Source organism: Meles meles, chromosome 4, assembly GCF_922984935.1.
Source record: "Meles meles chromosome 4, mMelMel3.1 paternal haplotype, whole genome shotgun sequence".
Classification (NCBI taxonomy): Eukaryota; Metazoa; Chordata; class Mammalia; order Carnivora; family Mustelidae; genus Meles; species Meles meles.
Window position 1 is genome coordinate 62,243,974 of NC_060069.1, and position 22,941 is coordinate 62,266,914.

A 22,941-nucleotide genomic window follows, 5' to 3' on the forward strand; every position below is an offset into this window, starting at 1 on the left:
GACACCACATAGGTCAGAAATGTTTAACACTGGGGCACCTGGGTAGCTCAGTCGGTGAAGTGTCTGCCTTTGGCTAAGGTCATGGGTCCATGAGCCCTGGATCAAGTCCTGTATCAGGCTCCCTACTCAACAGGGAGTCTATTTCTCTCTCTCTCTCTGCCCCTCCCTCCTGATTGTGCTTGCTCTCTCTCTCTCTAAATAAATAGAATCCAAAAAATAAATAAATAAATAAATAAGAAAAAAGAAATGTTTAACACTGATTCATGTTAAAAACTATCAGTGCATTAAATATAGAGGTGGACTTCCTCAAAGAAAGGTGATGACGTTTCGAGGTGGAGGGATCCCAGCATCATGCCATTCCCATTGCTCTTAGGGTAACATTCAAACTGCCTAATGTGGCTGACTATGTCTGGGATAAGCAGGTCTGTCTCACTAGTTTCCTGTGGGACTACTCATTTTCTCCAGCCAGGCTGACCACCATCTTTCCATTCTTTTAATAGAGCATTCTCCTTCCCTCAAGGACTTTGAAATGGCATAATTATAAAGGTAATTTAGTTCAAATGAAGTCACTAGGATGGGCCAAATCCAATATAACTAGTGTCCTTGTAAGAGGAAATGAAGTCGGACACACACCAGAGGGAAGAGCATATCAAGATCCAGGGAGGAGATGATCATATACAAACCAAGAACCAGCCCTACTGACACCTTGATCTTGTCCTTCTGGCCTCAAGAAACATAAGAAAATAAATTTTTGTTGTTTATGCCACTCAATCTGTGGTTTGTTGCTATAGCAATCCTTGCAAACTAATACAATTCTCAAAACTCAAAAGTAACAAACAATCCGATTATAACATAGTCAACATAGAATTTTCACTAAAGATATACAGATTTCAAGTAAGCACGTGGAAAATGTTCAATACCATAAACCACTGGGAAAATTCTAATTAAATTCCAATAAGGTATTGCTACACGTCAGAATGGTTAAAATAAAAAATACTGACAATGCCAAATGCTGTCATGGATACAGAACAGCTCAAACACTCATCTGTTGCTGTTGAGCATGTAAAATGGTATGGCCATTGTGGGAAACTGTTTTTCAGTTTCTCAATAAATTAAACATGTAATTACCATAAAATCCAGTAATGCACTTCTGAGCACTTATTCCTGAGAAATAAAGAATTATGTTCACACAAAATGCCTTTTCACAAAGTTTGTAGGAGCTTTTCTCATAGCAGCCCAAATTGGATACAACCCAATTACCCTTCAATCAATGAAATGTTAAAACTGGTACATTCATACAATGGAAACTGCTCAATAATAAAAATGAACAAACTGACTGATCTCAGCAACAACCTGAATTGTCCCAGAAAATTCTGCTGAGTGTAAAAAGTCCACCTATGATTCCATTTTGTAATATTCTTGAAACAGCAAAATTATAGAAATGGAAATGTTATTAGTGGTTGCCAAGGCTGAGTAGGTGGGGAAAGTGAGAGAGAAGTGGGGATGGTTATAACAGGGATCCTTAGTGTGATGGAAATGTCCTGTATCTTGGTGTCTGAGTATCAATAACCTCTTTAAGATATTCTGCCTTTGTTTGGAAGATGTTTACATTGAGAAAACTACCTTTTCTGCCTCATAGGTCTTTTTCAGATTTATGATTAGGCATTCTCCCTATTGCAATAGTCTGTGATAAAGTCTCTTCTTATCTAAATGCACATTTGCTTTATTTGACAGCCTTTTTGACGGTTGAAAATTTAACTTTTGAAAAGAAAGGAGAAATAGTTCAGATAATATACTGGCATTGTGTTTGACTGGGAGATTTTGATATGGAAATTATTTGACCAGTCTCCATGTCTTGTTTACTTAAAATTATCATCTGGCCCCAAGTACTTAAAATTGTTACCTTGTTCCACTTAAAGTAATCAAGTTATGGAGGGCCAGGAGGGGGAAACCATTTCAAATTTTGGCAGGTTTTGATAGCATATCAAGCTGGAAACAGAGCGCTAAGCCAAGTTTTATATATTGTAATTTTAGTGGGCACATCCTCAAATCCATGGCACATTAATTCTTGATCTCAGCTGCTATTCCAAATTAATTTCCAAATATTTTCTTTGATTTGGTGAGGATTGGCTGGGAGTCAGAATAGCTTCATCTTTAGGGGAAAATCTTCAATGCCTATATTTGAGCCAGCTAGGAAATTAAAACAGACACTAAGCCAAAAATGCTAAATTTTAGAAGAAAGCAATTCCATGGAAATGTACACACTGGTCATCGCCTATATATGCAATCTTAAATCTATAAATATCAGCATATTTATTATTAGAAGCACACCTATTTTTCATCTCTGGGGCACTGCAATTGCTCATCAGTTTTGGTGATCATGTGAAACATCAAGGCACTGAAAGTTGGTGAAAATTCCCATGGACACACGCAGACTGTAGGGAGTTTTTCTTTTCATTCCTGAGTCTTGTGGTTCCTCATGGCAATTCCATAGATGCCATTTGAAGGAAATTATGTTCAGGGAATGTTTATTCACTGAAGGTTCACTAAGTTCAGCTTCTGTCTTGACCAACTTCAAAGAACCTGGAAATATTTCAAGGCCTTCCTAGAGATTACATTCTATACAACAAGGTGATCTGATACAGGTCAGCATTTCTAACATCCAAATTAAAGTAGCTTCTTCTCTGCAAATCCCTCTGCACTTCACTAAGTCCTTCCTTCAAAGGTTTTTTTCCTATATTTTTTCCTCACTTTGCAGGGCTCAAGCAAAATGTTATAAGTGCATGCAGGCCTGGAGGGGGCAGACCACCAAGGATATGATACTGTGATGCGTTAGAATTACTTGTCTTCCCCACAATCAGGTGTCAGCACAGACCCAACAGCTGTGTGGTCCCAGGAACATAGTAAGTTGGATAATATTTATTGAATAAATGACTGTGAGGATACATAGTCAGAAGAGGAAGTGAGGTGCAGAAGAGAAGGTGAACTCTAGGATCTGGAGGCTGTAACTCTATTTTCTTGTTACTCTACTCTGGACACTCACTCCTAACTTATAGAAGGTTTGTGACTTCTGATTTCGTATTTGTTGGTTGAATTAGTCATTTGTTTTATTTATAGATTTAAATTCTTGAGTTTTATAAAATTAATACATGAATACTTTGATCTTATATAAATTGATTAATAATAATAATAATAGATCTCTAAACCTAAAGTATTCTTTCAACAACACTTCCCCATCCTTACCACCAAAGTCTTATTCTTTCTCTGGAAGGAAGTCTGCAAGTAAGAGTAATGCTATTATTTGCTTCATATGTATCCTTTGAGAGGGCTTTACAAATGTGTTTATTTAAGGATAGATGAGAGAGAGAGACAGAGAGGGAGAACAGGAGAGGGAAAATACAAGAACATATAGCGGATAGTCTTATACATAGTGATGGTTTGACTATTTTTGCCTCCATTTTACTTGGAGTGTTAATATTTCAGATATTTTGTTGCAGGCTGCTTTTTTCACTTAACAAGATTGTAGTGACTCTCTCATTCATGGCTGTGCTAGTTTCATGACATCTGGCTTTTTCCACAACTTGTCTCACTGACTCCCATAATCTCTCTTGATTTCTAGGTACAGTTCCTACCTCAGACTTCACTTAGGGCCATGACCTTGATTTATTTCCTGTCTTCATTACCCCAACAGTAGACTTCCCATGCCTTTTGCAATAATATAAAATGTTTTGCAATGTATATATTTTACCTTCTTCTCCTGTATTATAAATATATGATGAGAAAGTAGGTACCTTTTTTAAGGAAATAAATGTTGAGACCTTTAGAAAATTCATGTGCTAAAACAACTGCTGAATCATAATGTCTATACCACTTTTCTCCCTTTGATTATATTCAACTGGAAATTCCCATTAAATTTTAAGTAACTTTATAAAACATATGAAATTCTCAAAGAAACTGGTTTTCATATATACATAGCATTCATTTGGGTGCTGAGAAAATGTCACAATAGGAATGAAGAGCTTTTTAAACCTAAATTGACAGTTATGAATTTCTATACCAAGATCTTAAGGTAGATCCCTTGCTCTCTTTTGAGTTTTGATCATGTTTTTAAGTAAGAAAGGTAAAAAAAAATGATACTTTGTTACCCCAAATATTGCGGATAAAACTTATATCAGACATTCTTTTAGATATTAGACCACTCTGATCAATTATTTAAAACTGAGTTATTAATTTTAAAGGTCAGAACATTCCAATAAGCTTGGCATTTTTAGACTATATTAGAAAACTAAAATGTGAAAAATAAAATCCAGTGAAATAGAGTTTCAGATAATCAGCTTCTCAAAGGATAGATCCTATACAATTAGAATGATATAGATACATTTTTTAACAAGTGTTTTTTTTTTTTTTAAGATTTTATTTACTGACAGACAGAGATCACAAGTAGGCAGAGAAGTAGGCAGAGAGAGTGGGAGGAAGCAGGCTTCCTGCTGAGCAGAGAGCCCGATGAGATGTGGGGCTGATCCCAGGATCCTGAGATCATGACCTGAGCCAAGGCAGAGGCTTAACCCACTGTGCCACCAAGTGCCCCTATAGACTTTTATGCAGAAAATTTAATCAAGGTGGCTACCATCTCATTGTCTAGTTGCAGTTTGAATGATTGTTACTCAAACTTGATTATTTTTCATAAAAAAATTCAGTATTTTTATTCTGTGATCTATTTTGACTGTCTTTTATAAGAGTATGGTAAATACTGAAGCATTATGAGTGGATTGTAAAAGATCTAGATACATGCATGCAAAACTCTTAGAAGGGCATGAGGAATCCCTTTTTGCCCACAAAATCTCTCCTGCAGATGTTCCATGAAGTCTAATAAGCCCATTGTTAGTATCGTGCTTTAAAGTAAAAGTCTCATCTCTAGAGGACTGCTGTGGGAGATATATTTTCCTGGGAAGAGCAGTAATTGTACATTTACACATATGATTAGAAGTCAGACTTTAATTTTGTTTCCTTCTGGAAAATAGACATGGTCCTGAGAAAATGGAACAGAATTGACAACCTTTATTGACAGGAAGGGCAGGAGGAATTTGATATAGTGCTTGACTCCTGGAGGACTGGCTCAACAGGATTCCTCCATGGGCACAGCCGTAGAAAACATAGGATACCTGGTGGTAAAGGCATGTGTGTGTGTGTGTGTTGGGGGATGGGTGGGCAGTCAGAGAGCATGGCAAAAATAAGGGCTTGGAGGCACTAATGATCCATTTCAGCTTATCACAGTTTGTCCTTGGATTGACACTAGATTTCACTAAATATTTTCAAAGGAAAATGAGATATTTATTTCAATCTGGTGCTTGGATGGAGCAATGGGAGTAAAAGCCTAGGGCATAGATGGACCCAAAAATATTGTCTATGGTGTGGGGTGAAAAGGATATCACAATGACCCAAAATGCGCTTTTAAAATAGAGGCTTTCAACTAAATTCTTTAATTTAAGCATTTAAGTTTTAAATCTTCATAGACACGAAATAACTAGAACGGTAATTTTTTTTTTGTAGTAAAATTCACCTCTAAATGTGGAGTTGAATTTTGTTACACACTTTCCTATTTCTATAAAATCAATGCCAGGTGGCAAATGTTCATTGCAACCTGTTTGGAATTTCATTGATGGAATTACAAAATGTGCAAAAGTTTAATTAAAAATGATTTTTTAATAAAACCATTCATTCTATTAAGACGTAGAAAGTAAAATTAGTTTCATAAAAGAGAATTATGTTTTAAATTAAAAGTTTTTAATTTTCTTTAAATCTCTTTGACTTGTGAACTCAAACTTGTAATTTTTAATTACTTCGGAATCTAGAGATTTTTAAGCACCATTCAGGTGGTAGTTTTATTTTTAAATTATTATTTTTTGGAATTCCTATATTATAGCATAACATATATGTGTAAAAATTACACATATGAATTTTTTATAGCTGGCAGAGATTTCACAAACTGCACACACCTGTGTAGCCAGGACCCAGTGGAAAACATTCCTTTCATCCCAGAACTACCTTTTTCCCACTCTCCATACCACTTCCAGTAACTTCTGACTTGCCCAAACAGAACTACCATGTGGGCTTCCAACAGCAGAGATTAGTATTACTTCTTTTTATGCTTTATATAAACAAAATTATACAATTGTATTCTCCTTATCTTAATATTATGTATGAGGTTCTTTTTTTTAATGTGGTTATAAATTATTCACTCTCATTGCTTTCAAGTATTCCGTTGAGTAAATATGTTATTTATTTTATCCATCCTGCTATTGATGGGTCTTTGCGTAGGTTTGAGTTTGGCACTATTTTAATTTTTGCTGCTATAAATAATCTAGTACCTCTCTTTAGGAAAACATGCATTTCTGTTGGGTATGTAGTTTAAGTAGAATTGTTGGGTCATAGCGTATATATATCTGCAGCTTTAGTACATAACACCAAATATTTCTCTAAAGATATTGTATCAATATATATATTGTACCAATTCATATATCCTGTAACTATCACATGAGAAATGTGGTTGGTCCATAGCTTTCTAAGAGAATTTTGGAATTTTTTGCTCTTTTCATTTTAGCCATTTTGGAATGTACATGGTAGTTGCTAAAGTTTAAATTTGCGTTTGCCTGATGACTAATCAAGTTGAACATATTTTCACATTTACTAGTCCTCTGGATATCCTCTTTTGCAAAGTTTCTGTGTATTCTGTGTTTTTCATTTATACCTTGTGTGCATTTTTCTTTATGTATTCTACATAAAAGTCATTTGTATAGACAAATATTTTCTTCTATTTTGTGGCTTGCTTTTCCACTGTCTTAATGATTAAAAGACATTTTTAATTTTTTAAAAGATTCATTTATTTGTTTTAGAGAGAGAGAAAGAGCACACATGTGAATGGAGGGAGGGGCAGAGAGGGACAGAGAATCCTCAAGGGGACTGCCTGCTGAGTCGGGGACCAATGCTGGGCTTGATCCTAGGACCCTGAGATCATGACCTGAGACAAAATCAAGAGTTGGATGCTTAATCGACTGAGCTACCCAGGCGCCCAAAACTTTTTAAATTTTATATAACTTAGTTTATTATTTTTTCTTTTATGATTAGCACGTTTTGTGTCCTAGTTAAGAAAGTTTTGCCTAACCTAAGTTATGAAGATATTCCCCTTAATTTTTCTATGAAATCTCTCCTTCCTTCCTCCCTTCCTTCATTCATCCCTCCTTCCCTCCTTCCCTCTCTTTCTTTCTTTCTTTTTCTCTCTCTCCTTCTTCCTCCCTTTTTTCCTCCCTCCCTCCCTTCTTTCCTTTCTATTTGTTTGTTTATTTTTGTATAGTATGGTGTGAGTATGAAGACATATTATTTTCTAGGTGACTATCCAAGTGACTCAGTACCTTTTTTGAATATTAAAAAGACCATATATTCCCCCTATGCACTTTACTTTCCTGTTGCATTACTAAGGGTGAGTTTCTCTATTCATACACAAATAACACAGTCTTAATTACTTCATCTTTACAGTAGATCTTGATATCAGATAGTGTAAGAACTTTAGCTTTCTTCTTTTTTCTTTAAGATTTTTTGGCTATTCTTGACCCTTTGCATACCATGTAAGTTTTTAAGTCATCTAGTGCAGTAAATTTCTGTAAAAAATCCAGATGGAATATTTTTAAATTGAAATTAAAGATAATTTAAAGAAATTCATATCTTTAAATTATTGAGTTTCAATAGATTATGAACTTGATCCAGTCATTTTATGCGAGTGTGTGTGTATGTGTGTGTATGTGTGTTTGTTTTTTTAAATCTTAACTTGTTTCAGTTGCTCAGTTTGGTAACTTTATTTCTGAGTACTTGATTTCTAAAAAATATTATTGGAGATTATTTTCAAAATTTATAATTTCTCTCTCTTGCTTGTATATAAAATTAGAATTGATTTTATGTATTATCTTTATATCCAACTACCTTACTAAATTTATTTATTTCTTTCAGTACTTAACTACAAATTATTTTGGATTTTTAAATTATAGTCTATGTAATAATTCTAGGACATTTTCCCTCTTGCTTGAAATGACTAGTAACTCCTACAGGTTTTTTTTTTTCCTTCGGTGTTCCACGATTCATTGTTTATGTACCACACCCAGTGCTCCATGTAATACATGCCCTCCTTAATACCTACCACCAGGCTTACCCAACCCCTCACCACCCTCCCCTCTAAAACCCTCAGCTAGTTTCTCAGTGTTCACCATCTCTCACGGTTTGTCTCCCCCTCTGATTTCCCCCAACTCCTATAGTTTTTAATAGGAATCCTGATGGTGGGCAATTTTTCTTGGTTCCTATTGCTACAGAAAGTAGTCAACATTTTACTGTTGAGTAGGAGGCTTGCTGTTGGCTTTTTTTTTTAATGTGTATTTTTTATCAGATTAAGAGTTTCTTTTTTTTTTTTAGGATTAATTAATTAATTTTTAATTAGAGAGAGGGAAAGAGAGAATCTCAGGTAGAGTTCATGCCCAGCATGGAAACCTATGTGGGTATCGATCTCACAACCACTTCTACTTCTGCTTAGAGACTATACGCAGGATGAAGGACAGAGTGAAAAGAGGAAAATGCTAAGAAGTTAGTCACTTCTGTTTGAATTCTAAGGCAATTCTTCTGCAGTACATAAGCATAATGATTGATTATAAAAGAATCTTCACAGGGTTCTGTAATAAGGCTTTGGAAACCGTATCTCCATTTCAGGGAAAGGAGCAAAAAATAGCTGACTACACATGTAGAATTTATATCCACCAGTTGTTATGATTTCCAAAATACTACTAAATGTTTGCACATTTATAGGTTATTTAAGTTCCCTGCCCTTCAATGTTCTCATCTGAAAAATGTGGATAATAGGTATACCTTTCTCATAGTAATGCTGTGAGAGTAAATAAATAAATACATGTAAATATGTGTGTGCATGGCATGTAGACAGTGCTAGGTAAGATGTATAAATCACTAGTTTTATTAGCTATTATGAAGTCATGAATTCCTCCATGGCAAAAATGTCTGTTTTATTTTAAATTCTGTCAGTGTCTATTTAAATATTTTGTACCTAATCAACTCTAAATAATGTTAAAAATGAAAAAATGAAAATGTGTGTATGAAGGATTCTGTTTTTAAAAACTGAGTTTTCATTAGTGTTAACTTTAGAAAACCAGTAAATTCTTTTCACATTTATAGACTATGGTATCTGATTCAGGTCAAGTAAAAATTCTACCTAACTGTGTGAAATGAATCTCTTTCCTGTTTCTCGATTTCCCCTTCAGAAGCATGAGACAATGATTGAATTAATCTAAAAGCTTTATTATGAGAGATTAGAGGTAGTGAATTTGAAATCAATATTTAAGCTAGCAAATACTATGCTATCATGGCACATTCAATTTGCTTTTATGAACCCCAACATGTAAAAGGGAGAAAAAAATCTTCTTTGTGGCAAAGATAATAAATTGGAATAAATTATTTATTGCATGTCTTCAACTTTCTATGCACTGTGTCAAACTATGAGAAAAATAGCTTGGAACAATTGGAAATGCTTGTCTCATGAAGACTTGCCTCTGGCTCTCTGGTGGAAATGGCACAAATATAAAGATTAGAAAAAAAAAACAGTTTTTCCGCTTTATTATTCAACAATTCTATACTTTTTCAGTGCTTATTAAGAGAAGTGCATTTTTTAAGAGTTTTATTTATTTATTTGCAAGAGAGTGAGAGAGAAATAGTGCATGAGTGGATGAGTGCATGAACTGGGGGAGGGTCAAAAAGAGAGGGAGAGGGAGAGAACCTCAAGCAGGTGGCCAACATACTAAGCGCAGAGCCTGACCAGGGGATCACCAGATCACCATTGGGCTCGATCTCATGACCCTGAAATCATGACCTGGGCCCAGACCAAGAGCTGGATATCTAACGGACTGAGCTACCCAGGCACCTCTAAGATAAGAACATTCTTAATCCCTTTTATCTCTTTCATCCATTGCTCCTCCCATCCTTTCTTTGGCAACCACTAGTTTGTTCTCAGTATTTGAACCTGTTTTTTTGTTCATCTTTTTTTCTTTGTACATTTTTTTCTTACATTGGATATACAAGTAAAATCATTTGAAATTTGTCTTTCTCTTATTGACTTATCTCACTTAGCATTATACCCTTAAGGTTCATCCATGTTGTTGTGAATGGCAAGATTCCATTCTTTTTCTTATGGTTGGAAAATATTCCTCTCTGTGTGTGTGTGTGTGTGTGTGTGTGTGTGTGTGTGTGTGTGTGTGTAATCTTCCTTATCCATTCTTCTGTGGGTGGACACTGGGCTGTTTCCATATATTAGCTATTATAAATAATGCTGCAGTAAACACAGAGGTACATATATCTTTTCAAATTAGTATTTTTATTTTCTTTGGGTAAACACCTAGTAGTCGAATTACTAGATCATATAGTAATTCTATTTTTAAGTTTTTGTGGAAACTTCTTATTGTTTTCCACAGGGGCAGCACCAGTTTCTGTTCCCACCATGAGTGTATAAGCTTTCTTTTTCTCTACAGTCTCTCCAAGACTTTTTGTTTCTTGTGTTTTAATTTTAGCCATTTTGAAAGTGTAGAGTGATTACACTTAGCTAAGATGCTAAGTTCGTACTCAATGGTGAAAAATTGAGAACTTTTCCTCTAAGATCTAGAATAAGACAAAGATGTCTACACTCACCACTGTTATTCAACGTAGTACTAGAAGTCCTAGCTATAGCAATCCACAAGAAAAATAAATAAAAGGCATATAAATTGGTAAGGGAGAAGCAAATCTTTCACTATTTGCAGATGACACGATATTGGATATATATAAAAAAATAAAGATTTCACCAAAAACTACTATAACTGAATTTAATAAATTCCAGGACAAAAAAATTAATATACAAAAATCTGTTGCATTTCTATACACTAATAATGAAGTGCAGAAAAAAGAAATTAGGAAAACAATTCTATATAAAATTGTACTAAAAAGAATAAAATGTCTAGGCATAAACTTAACAAATGAGGTGAAAGACCTGTACTCCATAAACTGTAAAATACTGATGAATGAAATTGAAGGTAACACAAATAAATGGAAAGATATTCCATGCTCATGGAACCAACATTGTTAAATATGTCCATACTACCCAAGGGAATTACAGATTTAATGCAGTCCTGCTCAAAATACCAACAACATTTTTCACAGAGCTAGAACAAATAATCCTAAAATTTGCATGGAGCCACCAGCTTGAAAAAGCAAAGCAATCTGGGAAAAGAAGAACAAAGCTAGAAGTATCACAATCCCAGATTTCAAGATATACTTGCAGAACTGCAAAATGGTGTTGGCATAAAAAATAGAGACACAAATCAATGGAACAGAATAGAAAGTCCAGAAATAAACCCATGCTTACATGAGTCAATTAATCTACAGCAAAGGGGGGCAAGAATATGCAATCGGGAAAAGATAGTCTCTTCAACAAATGATGTTGGGAAAACTGGAAAAATTGCAAAACTCATTCATGCAACAGAATGAAACTGAATCACTTTCTTACATCATACACAAAAAAAAACTTAAAATGGATTAAAGTTCTAAATGTGAACTCTGAAACCATAAAATTCCTAGAAAAAAATAAAAAACAAAGCCACTAATTTCTTTGACATGGGCCATAGGAACATTTTTCTTCCTTCCCTCTAGCAAGGGAAACAAAAGGAAAATTAAACTATTAGGACTATATAAAAATAAAAAAAATTCACAGCAAAGGAAACCATCAACAATACTTTATATGGCAACCAATTGGATGGGAGAAGATATTTGAAAATGCTATATCCAATAAAGGGTTAATATCCAAAATATATAAAGAACCTATATGACTCAACACCAAAAAACAAAAAACAAAACCAAAAAATCCCACAAATAATCCAGTTAAAATGCAGAGTGGAGAGGAAGATAGCCACAGTATAGGAGAACCCTGGGCTCATCTCATCCCACAAACATAAGTAGGTAACTTTCAAATCATCCTAAATACTCCAGAAGCTAACCTGAAGATGGACAGAAGAAACTCCACAAAAAAAGGGAGAGAAGAGGCCACATTGAAGAAAGGAAGTAAAGAGATATAGTTAAGGGGAGAACCTGAAGTGTTGTGGAGGGGAGGGAGCTATATTTGTGGAGAAAAGTGGGGGGTGGGGGGTATCACACAGGGGAATGCAAAAGAAGAACATTTTCCCAAAGCCATTGACCTGGAAATTGAGAGGGGCTGAATTTCATGAGTTTTTGCAACCAGTGAGGCTTAAAGCCTGGAGTTTTGAAAGTCAGTGTGTTTGGTTGGGATAAAGCTTAGAGGACACTGTCCTGATCCTATAGAGAAGGCAGGCAAACAAACTGGGGACATATAGTGTGAAAACAGTGATCTGAAAAATGACTGGAGCACACAGTAGGGAGATTTTTCACTTCTCTTAGAGTGTGTCCCCAAGAAGCAGCATTCGCAGAGATGCTTCTCCAGAAACTAAGAAGCCGTTTGGCAACATTTTCCTTCCCTGCCATTTAGCATAAACAGAGAGTCACCTGAAGTAATCAGTTCAGCACTAACACTGGCTGCCTAACTTGCTTACACCAGACCCCACCACCTGTGTTCTGATAGGGCTGTCCCTCTCAGGCAAGCTTGCCTCAGTCACAGTGTGGTGAGCTCCTCTTTAAGAAGACCAGCAGAAATCCCTTCCCACACCACCTCTCCCAACCAGAGAGTTCCTCAGGACCTCAGTTCTGGTGGATTTGGTGTCAGATCTCATTTCATAAGCAGATCAGAGCACACCTAGTTAAAGCATACCACATTCAGGCCAGGAACCAAACACTGGCCAAGCTGGCAAGGAGAATCTCTGCAGATGACTGATCTGAAGTATACAAAATAAAACAGCAGAGCTTATGTGATAGACACCAGAGACACTCCTTGAAATGCCAGCCCTTGGGCACTATTTGACTTCTTCTCCTTCTACATTAGGCTATCACATTCAGGAGTAGGACATATAACTGTCCTTCCTTTTTTTTCATTGAAATATAATTTATTAGTTATAGGTGTACATCATGGTGATTTGAAAGTTTTGTACATTATTAGATAGTTCGCACAGTAAATCTAGTTCCCATCCCATCACCATACAAATTTTATTACAATATTATTGACCATATTTCCTATGCTGTATATTACATCCCCATAATTTATTTTATTTATTTATTTTTATTTTTAATTTAATCAATTTAATTTTTTTCGGTGTTCCAAAATACATTATTTATGCATCACACCCAATGCTTCATGCAATACATGCCTCCTTAATACCCACCACCAGGCTCATCCAACCCTCCAGCCCTCTCCCATCCAAAACCCTCAGTTTGTTTCTCAGAGTCTGCAGTCTCTCATGGTTTGTCTCCCCCTCCAATTTCCTCTGACTATCTTGTCTCCACCTACCAGTGTCCTCTGTGTTATTCCTTATGCTCCACAAGTAAGTGAAACCATATGATACTTGGCTCTCTCTGCTTGACTTATTTCACTCAGCATAATCTCCTCCAGTCCTGTCCATGTTGATACAAAAGTTGGGTATTCATCCTTTCTGATGGAGGCTGAATACTCCATTGTATATATGGACCATATCTTTTTTTTTTTTTAAAGATTATTTATTTATTTATTTGACAGAGAGAGAGAGATCACAAGTAGGCAGAAAGGCAGGCAGAGAGAGAGAGGAGGAAGCAGGCTCCCTGCAGAGCAGAGAGCCCAATGTGGGGCTCGATCCCAGGACCCTGAGATCATGACCCGAGCCGAAGGCAGTGGCTTAATCCACTGTGCCACCCAGGCGCCCCTGGACCATATCTTCTTTATCTGTTCATGTGTTGAGGGGTATCTTGGCTCTTTCCACAGTTGGGTGACTGTGGCCATTGCTGCTATAAACATTGCAGTACATATGGCCCTTCTTTTCACTGTATCAGTATCTTTGAAGTAAATACCCAGTATTGCAATTGCAGGGTCATAGGGAAGCTCTATTTTTAATTTCTTAAGGAATCTCCACACTGTTTTCCAAAGTGGCTGCACCAACTTGCATTCCCACCAGCAGTGTAAGAGTGTTCTCCTTTCTCCACATCCTCTCCAACACTTGTTTACTGTCTTGTTGATTTTGGCCATTCTGATTGGTGTAAGGTGGTATCTTAATGTGGTTTTGATTTGAATTTCCCTGATGGCTAATGATGAACATTTTTTCTTGTGTCTGTTAGCCATTTGTCTTCTTTGGAGCTGCGTCTATTCTTGTGTTCTGCCCGTTTTTTGACATGATTATCTGTTTTGTGTGTGTTGAGTTTGAGGAGTTGTTTTTTTTTAAGATTTTATTTATTTATTTGACAGACAGAGATCACAAGTAGGCAGAGAGGCAGGCAGAGGGGGAGGGGAAAGCAGGCCCCTGCTGAGAAGAGATCCCAATGTGGGGCTCAATCCCAGGGCCCTGAAATCATGACCTGAGCCAAAGACAAAGTCTTAATCCACTGAGCCACCCAGGGGCCCTGAGGAGTTCTTTATAGATTTCCGGTCAGCCCTTTGTCTGTAGTGTCATTTGCAAATTTCTTCTCCCATTCCGTGGTTTGCCTCTTTTTTTTTTTTTTTTTGATTATTTCCTTTGCTGTGCAGAAGCTTTTGATCTTGATGAAGTCCCAAAAGTTCATTTTCACTTTTGTTTCCTTTGCCTTTGGAGACCTGTCTTGAAAGAAGTCGCTGTGGCCAGTGTTGAAGAGGTTACTGCCTATGTTCTCCCCTAAGAGTTTGATAGATTCCTGCCTCACATTGAGGTCTTTTATCCATTTTGAGTTTATCTTTGTGTATGGTGTAAGAGAATGGTTGAGTTTCATTCTTCTATACATAGCTGTCCAATTTTCCAGCAACATTTATTGAAGAGGCTTTTTTTTTTTTTAAGATTTTATTTATTTGTTTGAGAGAGAGAGAGAAAATGAGAAAGAGAGAGAGAGATTATGAGAAGGGGCAGGGTCAGAAGGAGAAGCAGAGTTCTTGCCAAGCAGGGAGCCTGATGACTCCATCCTGGGACTCCAGGATCATGACCTGAGCCGAAAGTAGTTGCTTAACCAGTTGAGCCACCCAGGAACCTGAGGAGACTGTCTTTTTTCCATTGTATATTTTTTCCTGCTTTGTTGAAGATTATTGACCATAGAGTTGAGTGTCCATATCTGGGCTCTTTACTCTTTTCCACTGGTCTATGTGTCTATAACTATCTTTTCTAACACAGAGAAGAAGACAGAGACTTAGACAAACTGCCAAGATGGAGGAATTCATCCCATATGAAAGAACAAGATAATACCATGGCTAGAGATCTAAGTGAAATATATATATATATATATATATATATATATATATAAATTTAAAGCCACAATCATAAGTATACTCACTGGGCTTGAGAAAACAATAGAAGGCATCAATGAGACCCTTACAATAGAGATAGAAGAATTAAAAAAGAATCAATCAGAGCTGAAGAATGCAATAAATGAATTTGGAAACAGGTTTCATCAATGCATAGTAGGCTGGAAGACGCAGAGGAATGAATCAGTGACCTAGAGGACAAAATAATGGAGATTATGAAGCTGAACAAAAGAAAGAAGAAATACACAACATATGAATAGAACATATGAACAGAACATTCATATATTAATAATTCATATAATATTAATATTATACGAGTCCCAGAAGAGGGAGAGAGAGAAAAGGGGGCAGAAAATATATTTGAGGAAATAATAAAACGTCCCTAATCTGGGGAAGGAAACAGATATCCAGATCCAGGAGGCACAGAGAACTCCCATCAAAATAAAAAAAAGCAGGCCAATACCAAGATATTGTATTACAATATATTGTATTACAATATATTTTTGTAATATAATTACAATATATTGTAATTATATTTGCAAAATATAGTGACAAAGAAAAAGTCTTAAAATCAGCAAGACAAAAGAAGTCCTTAAATTTCAAAGGAAAATCCATTAGTCTAGCTGGAGATGTCTCAACAGAAGCTTGACAAGCCAGAAGGGAGTGGCATGATATATTCAAAGTGCTGAGTGGGAAAATCTGCAGCCAAAAATATTCCATCTGGCAAAGCTCTCATTCAGGATAGAAGGAGGGATGAAGATTTTCCCAGACAAACACTAAAGGAATTTGTGACCACTAAACCAACCTTACACAGAATATTAAAGGGGATTCTTTGAATGCAAGGAAAGACCAAGAGTGACAAAGAGAAGAAAGGATGAAAGAAAGCCTTCAGAGACAATGACAAAAGGAGTTATAAAAAGACAATAAATACATATCTATCAATAACATAGCTACCTTTAAAGTATGGAGCACCCAAATATATAAAACAATTAATAGTGAACACAAAGGAACTCACTGATGGTAATATAATAGTATGTAGGGGACTTTAGCATCTTATTCTCATCAATGGAGAGATCATCTAAACAAAAAATAAACAAGGAAACAATGGCTTTGAATGACACATTGGGCCAGATGGCCTTAACAGATATATTCAGAACATTCCATCCTAAAACAGCATAATATGCATTCTTGCCAAGTGTACACAGAACATTCTCCAGAAGAGATCACATATTAGGTCACAAAATAGGCCTCAACAAATACAAAAAAGTTGAAATCATACCATGTCCTTTTTCTAACCACAGCACTATGAAACTATAAGTCAACCACAAGAAAACACCAGTAAAGTCCACAAATACGTGGAAGTTAAACAACATGCTAATAAACAATGAATGAGTCAACCAGGAAATCAAAGAAGTTAAAAATTACATGGAAACAAATGAAAATGAAAACACAATAATAGTCCAAAACCTTGGGTTGCAGCAAAAGTGGTCTTAAGAAAGAAGTATATAGCGATACAGGTCTACCTCAAGGAGCAAGAAAATCTCAATTAAATGACCTAATCTTAAACCTAAAGGAGCTAGAAAAAGAATAAGAAGCAAAGCCTCAAGCCAGCAGAAGGTAGAAATAATGACGATTAGAGCAGAAATCAATGATACAGAAACTAAAAACAATAGAATAGATTAATGACACCAGGATCTGGTTCTCTGAAAAAATTAATACAATTGACAAATCTCTATCCAGACTTACCAAAGAGGGGGGAAAAAAAAGGACCAAAATAAATAAAATCACAAATGAGAGAGGATAAATAACCATGAACACCACAGAAATGTAAAGGATCATATTAGACTATTATGAAAAACTATATGCCAACAAACTGGACAACTTGGAAGAAATGAATAAATTCCTATGAACATGTAAACTATCAAAACTGAAACAGGAAGAAAAAGAAAACTTGGACAGATAAGCAGCAAAGAAATTGAATCAGTAATAAAAAAAACTCCTAATAAACTATTCCAAAAAAAAAAAAAAAAAAAGAAAGAAAAGAAAAGAAAGGAAAACTTCGAAATTCATCTATGAGGCCAGTATTACTCTGATACCAAAACCAAATAAAGACTCCACTAAAAAAGAGAACTATAGGCCAATATCCCTGATGAACACAGATGAAAAATTGTGGATAAAATACTAGTAAATGAAACCCAACAATATATTAAAAAAAATCATTTCCCATGATCAACTTGGATTTATTCCTGGATTGCAAGAGTGGTTCAATATTTGCAAATCAATCAACTTGATACACCACATTAATAAAAAAAAAAAAGGAAAAGAAGCATATGGTCATTTCTTTTTTTACTTAAATTCAATTAACCAACATATAGTACATCATTAGTTTCAGATGTAGTATTCAATGATTCATCAGTTGCATATAAGAGTGCTCATCACATCACATGCTCTCCTTAATGCCTATCACCCAGTCTCAATAGATGCAGAACATCCATTCATGATAAAAGCCCTTAACAAAGTAGGTTTAGAGGGAACATACCTCAACATCATAAAGGGCATGTATTAAAAAACCCACTGCTAAATCATCCTCAGTGGGGAAGAATTGAGATCTTTTCCTCTATGGTCAGGAACAAAACAAGGATGTCCACTCTCACCACTGTTATTTAACATAGTAGTGGAAGTCCTAGCCTTAGCAATCACACAGCAAAAAGAAATAAAATGCATCCAAATAAGCAAGGAAGAAGTAAAACTTGCATTATTTATCCAAAGAATACAAAATAATACTAATTCAAAGGGATACAAGCACCCTGGTATTTATAGCAGCATTATTTACAATAATGAAATTATGGAACTAGTCCAAATGCCCATGATAGATAAGTGGACAAAGAAGACGTCATATATACGACATATGCATGTGTGTGTATGTGTATACGTATGTGTGTGTATACAATATATACAATTATTCAATGAAATATTGCTTAGCCATAAAAAGAATGAAATCTTGCCATTTGTGATGCATGATGTGAATGGAGCTAGAGAGTTTTATGCTAAGCAAAAGAAGACAGAGAAAGGCAAATACCATATGATCTCCCTCATATGTGGAGTTTAAGAAACAAAACAAATCAGCAAAGGAAAAAAAGAGAGAGAGAGAGAGGGGCACACCAAGAAAAAGATTCTAAACCCTAGAGAACAAACTGATGGTTACCAGAGGGGATGTGCATATGGGGATGGGTTGAATAGGTGATGGGGCTTAAGGAGTGCACCTGTGATGAGCCCTGGGTGTTGTATAGAAGTGTTAAATGACTATATTATACACCTGAAACTAATATTTCTTTATATCTTTATATGTTAACTAATTGACCTAAAATAAAAACTTTAAAAAAAATGCAGAGAGGAAATGAGCAGACCTTTTTCCAAAGAAGACATACAGATGGCTGACAGACATATGAAAAGATGTTCAGTATCACTAATCACCAGGGAAATGCAAATCAAGACCACAATGGGATATCACTTCCCCTGTCAAAATGGCTAAAATCAAAACCACAAGAAATAACAAGCTTCTGTGAGGATAGGGAGTAAAGAAATCCTTGTTCACTGTTGGTAGGAATATAAATTGGTGCTGCCACTGTGGAAAGCAACACAGAAGTTCCTCAAAAAAAAATTAAAAATAGAATTACTGTATGATCCAGTAATTCCACTACTGGGTGTTTATGCAAAGAAAACAAAACACTAATTTAAAAAGATATCCGTGGGGCGCCTGGGTGGCTCAGTGGGTTAAAGCCTCTGCCTTCAGCTCAGGTTATGATCCCAGGGTCCTGGGATCGAGCCCCACATTGGGCTCTCTGCTTAGTGGGGAGCCTGCCTTCTCCTCTCTCTCTCTGCCTTCCTCTCTGCCTACTTGTGATCTCTGTCAGATAAATATATTTTAAAAATCTTAAAAAAAAAAGATATATGTACCTCTGTGTTTATTGCAGCATTATTTCAATAGCCAAGACATGAAAGCAGCCCAAGTGTCCATCTATAGATGAATGGATAGAAAAGAACACACACACACACATAGTGGAATATTATTCAACAACAACAAAAAGAGTGAAAAAGAATTTTAGAAACATTTGTTTCTGTCTTTATATGTGATTTGACTTAGACATCCTTAATCCAAATCTTATGTTGCCTTGTTTTTAGGCACAGTTCAAGAATAGAGGAACAGATCTTTAAATCTCTGTTGTTCATATTAACAATTAAATAATTAAGTTATTGCTGCCTTTCAATTCTAGAAAAAATGTTTCTCTTTTTTTTTCATTTTTTATTATGTGCAGTTAGCCACTGTATAGTACATCATTATTTCTTCAATACTGAAGTTCAAAGAACAACTGAGAGTCTTCTCATAATAAAATATTTTGATTTTTATGTCATCCAAAAAATTATTCAAAGAGAAGTAAATATGAACTTTAATAACAATATGAGTTATATATAAAGTAATGGGGAACACTTGAAGAACTAGACAAACTAAGAATATATTTTTGTCACCAAAATATCAAATGAGAGGACTGTGTTCTACTGAACTATAGATTCTATCCATTCAAACAAATTCTATAAAAATATGATATTCTGCAATTCAAGGACCTATTATTATATAACCTGGGAATAGAAGGTAATTGCAAATGACAGTACAGACAAAAGGTTGATATCCAGGATCTATAAAGAACTTCTCAAACTCAACACACACAAAACAGATAATCATATCAAAAAATGGGCAGAAGATATGAACAGACACTTCTCCAATGAAGACATACAAATGGCTATCAGACACATGAAAAAATGTTCATTATCACTAGCCATCAGGGAGATTCAAATTAAAACAACATTGAGATACCACCTAACACCAGTTAGAATGGCCAAAATTAGCAAGACAGGAAACAACGTGTGTTGGAGAGGATGTGGAGAAAGGGGAACCCTCTTCCACTGTTGGTGGGAATGCAAGTTAGTGCAGACACTTTGGAGAACAGTGTGGAGATTCCTGAAGAAATTAAAAATAGAGCTTCCCTATGACCCTGCAATTGCACTGCTGGGTATTTACCCCAAAGATACAGATGTAGTGAAAAGAAGGGCCATCTGTACCCCAATGTTTATTGCAGCAATGGCTACGGTCGCCAAACTGTGGAAAGAACCAAGATGCCCTTCAACGGATGAATGGATAAGGAAGATGTGGTCCATATACACAATGGAGTATTATGCCTCTATCAGAAAGGACGAATACCCAACTTTTGTAGCAACATGGACGGGACTGGAAGAAATTATGCTGAGCGAAATAAGTCAAGCAGAGAGAGTCAAGTATCATATGGTCTCACTTATTTGTGGAGCATAACAAAGAACACGGTGGACATGGGGAGATGGAAGGGAGAGGGAGTTGAGGGAAACTGGAAGGGGAGATGAACCATGAGAGACTATGGACTCTGAAAAACAACCAGAGGGTTATGAAGGGGCGGCAGGGGGGTGGGGGGCAGTGGGAGGTTGAGGAACCAGGTGATGGGTAATAGGGAGGGCATGTACTGCATGGAGCACTGGGTGTGATGCCAAAACAATGAACACTGTTATGCTGTAAATAAACAAATAAAAATAAATATAAAAAAAAAAAGAAGGCAATTTTTTTCTGGAAACGATTTTTTTTTTTTTCCTGCAGAAGAGTTGCATAAATCCTAGCTATCCATGAAATAGCTATTGTGTGTCCTTTTTGCCTTTTCATTTTATGGGTTATTCTGTCTTATGGAACTACATACTATATTTTATTTCCTTAACCAAATGTTTGCACATTTATTTTAAAACCTTCTGAAGAATGAATGAATTTAATAATGTGGGCATTTCATTTAAAGGTATAATATTGACAGTATGGAAAATATATTTAGCAATTTTCCCTTAGATGTGTGCTCCTCTTAGTGACTATAGATGCTATTTGCTAAATGAAAAGTAACACATAGCTTCCATTCTGGTATTTACTGAATTTCTTTTGTTTAAAAGTCAGAAATCCACAAAATTGATTTCATAATAAAATGCAATCTAAAACTGCCTCTGCATCATATGCAAGTTTAAATATTGTTTCTTTTTGAAAGTCATTAGCTTGTACTTTCATTTTGGTACAAATAGAACTTTTAACACATGGGGAATCACAGGAAGTCTTGTAAGTTATTAATTTTGAAAGAAAAAAATTCTGTGTATGTAGATGTATAGCAACAAACGTGGTAATGAAATAAACTCCATCAGAAAACAGAAATTGAAAAAAAATGATGGTAGTGTAGTCAGACTTTGAATTCTAGCAAACTCAAACTTCTTTATTCTACACTAGTTGTAATATATATTTTTAAAGATTTTATTTATTTATTTGACAGACAGAGATCACAAGTAGGCAGAGAAGCAGGCAGAGAGAGAGGAAGGGAAGTAGGCTCCCTACTGAGCAGAGAGCCTGATGCAGGGCTGAATCCCAGGACCCTGGGATCATGACCTGAGCCAAAGGCAGAGGCTTTAACCTACTGAGCCACCCAGGCGCCCCAATACTAGTTGTAATATTATGATCATATTCTATTAGATCATATTCTGTAGTTCCTGGTACATAATATAGGCTCAATACACAATTGTCAAATAAGTTTTAAATAATCTATCGAAAAGGAATGAAATGCAAGTCTTTAAAACTATTTTCCTGTGAGGAAAGCAATACTCTGTGCACCTTGTAACATATTTGGCTCCCTAAGTGCTTTGGAACTTTATCCTTTTCTTTAATAAGAATCTTACTTGTGTGGGGCTCCTGGGTGGCTCAGTCCATTCAGTGCAGGACTCTTGATTTCTACTCAGGTCATGATCTCAGGGTTGTGAGATTGAGCCCTGCATGGGGTTCTGTGATCAGTAGAGAGTCTGCTTGAGATTCTTTCTCCCTCTCCCTCTGCCCCTGCACTCCTCCTGGGGCTCTCTCTCTCTCTAAAACAAATAAATGAACCTTTAAAAAAAGAACCTTACTTGTATAAAAATAATACAAAGAACACAGGCAGCGGCCTCTTCCACCTCAGCTGCAGCAACTTCTTCCTAGAAACATCACCAAAGGCAAGGGAAGCAAGGGCAAAAATGAATTATTAGGACTTCTTCAAGGTGAAAAGCTTTTGCACAGCAAAGGAAACAGTCAACAAAACCAAAAAACAACTGACAGAATGGTAGAAGATATTTGCAAAATGACATATCAGATAAATGGCTAGTATCCAAAATCTATAAAGAACTTATCAAGCTCAACACCCAAAGAACAAATAACCCAATCAAGAAATGGGCAGAGATGAACAGACATTTCTGCAAAGAACATATCCAGATGGACAACAGACACATGAAAAAGTGCTCCACATCACTCGGCATCAGGGAAATACAAATCAAAACCATGATGAAATACCATCTCACACCAGTCAGATGGCTAAAATTAACAACTCAGGAAATGGCAGATGCTGGCAAGGATGTGTGGAAAGGGGAACCTTCCTACA

General features: G+C 35.9%; 1 long non-coding RNA gene across 1 annotated transcript in view; it reads left to right on the forward strand.

Annotated features, from left to right (window-relative positions):
* The window catches only part of LOC123940835, a 248,183-nt gene that overhangs the window by 170,009 nt on the left and 55,233 nt on the right, over positions 1–22,941 (forward strand). The window lies entirely within an intron of this gene.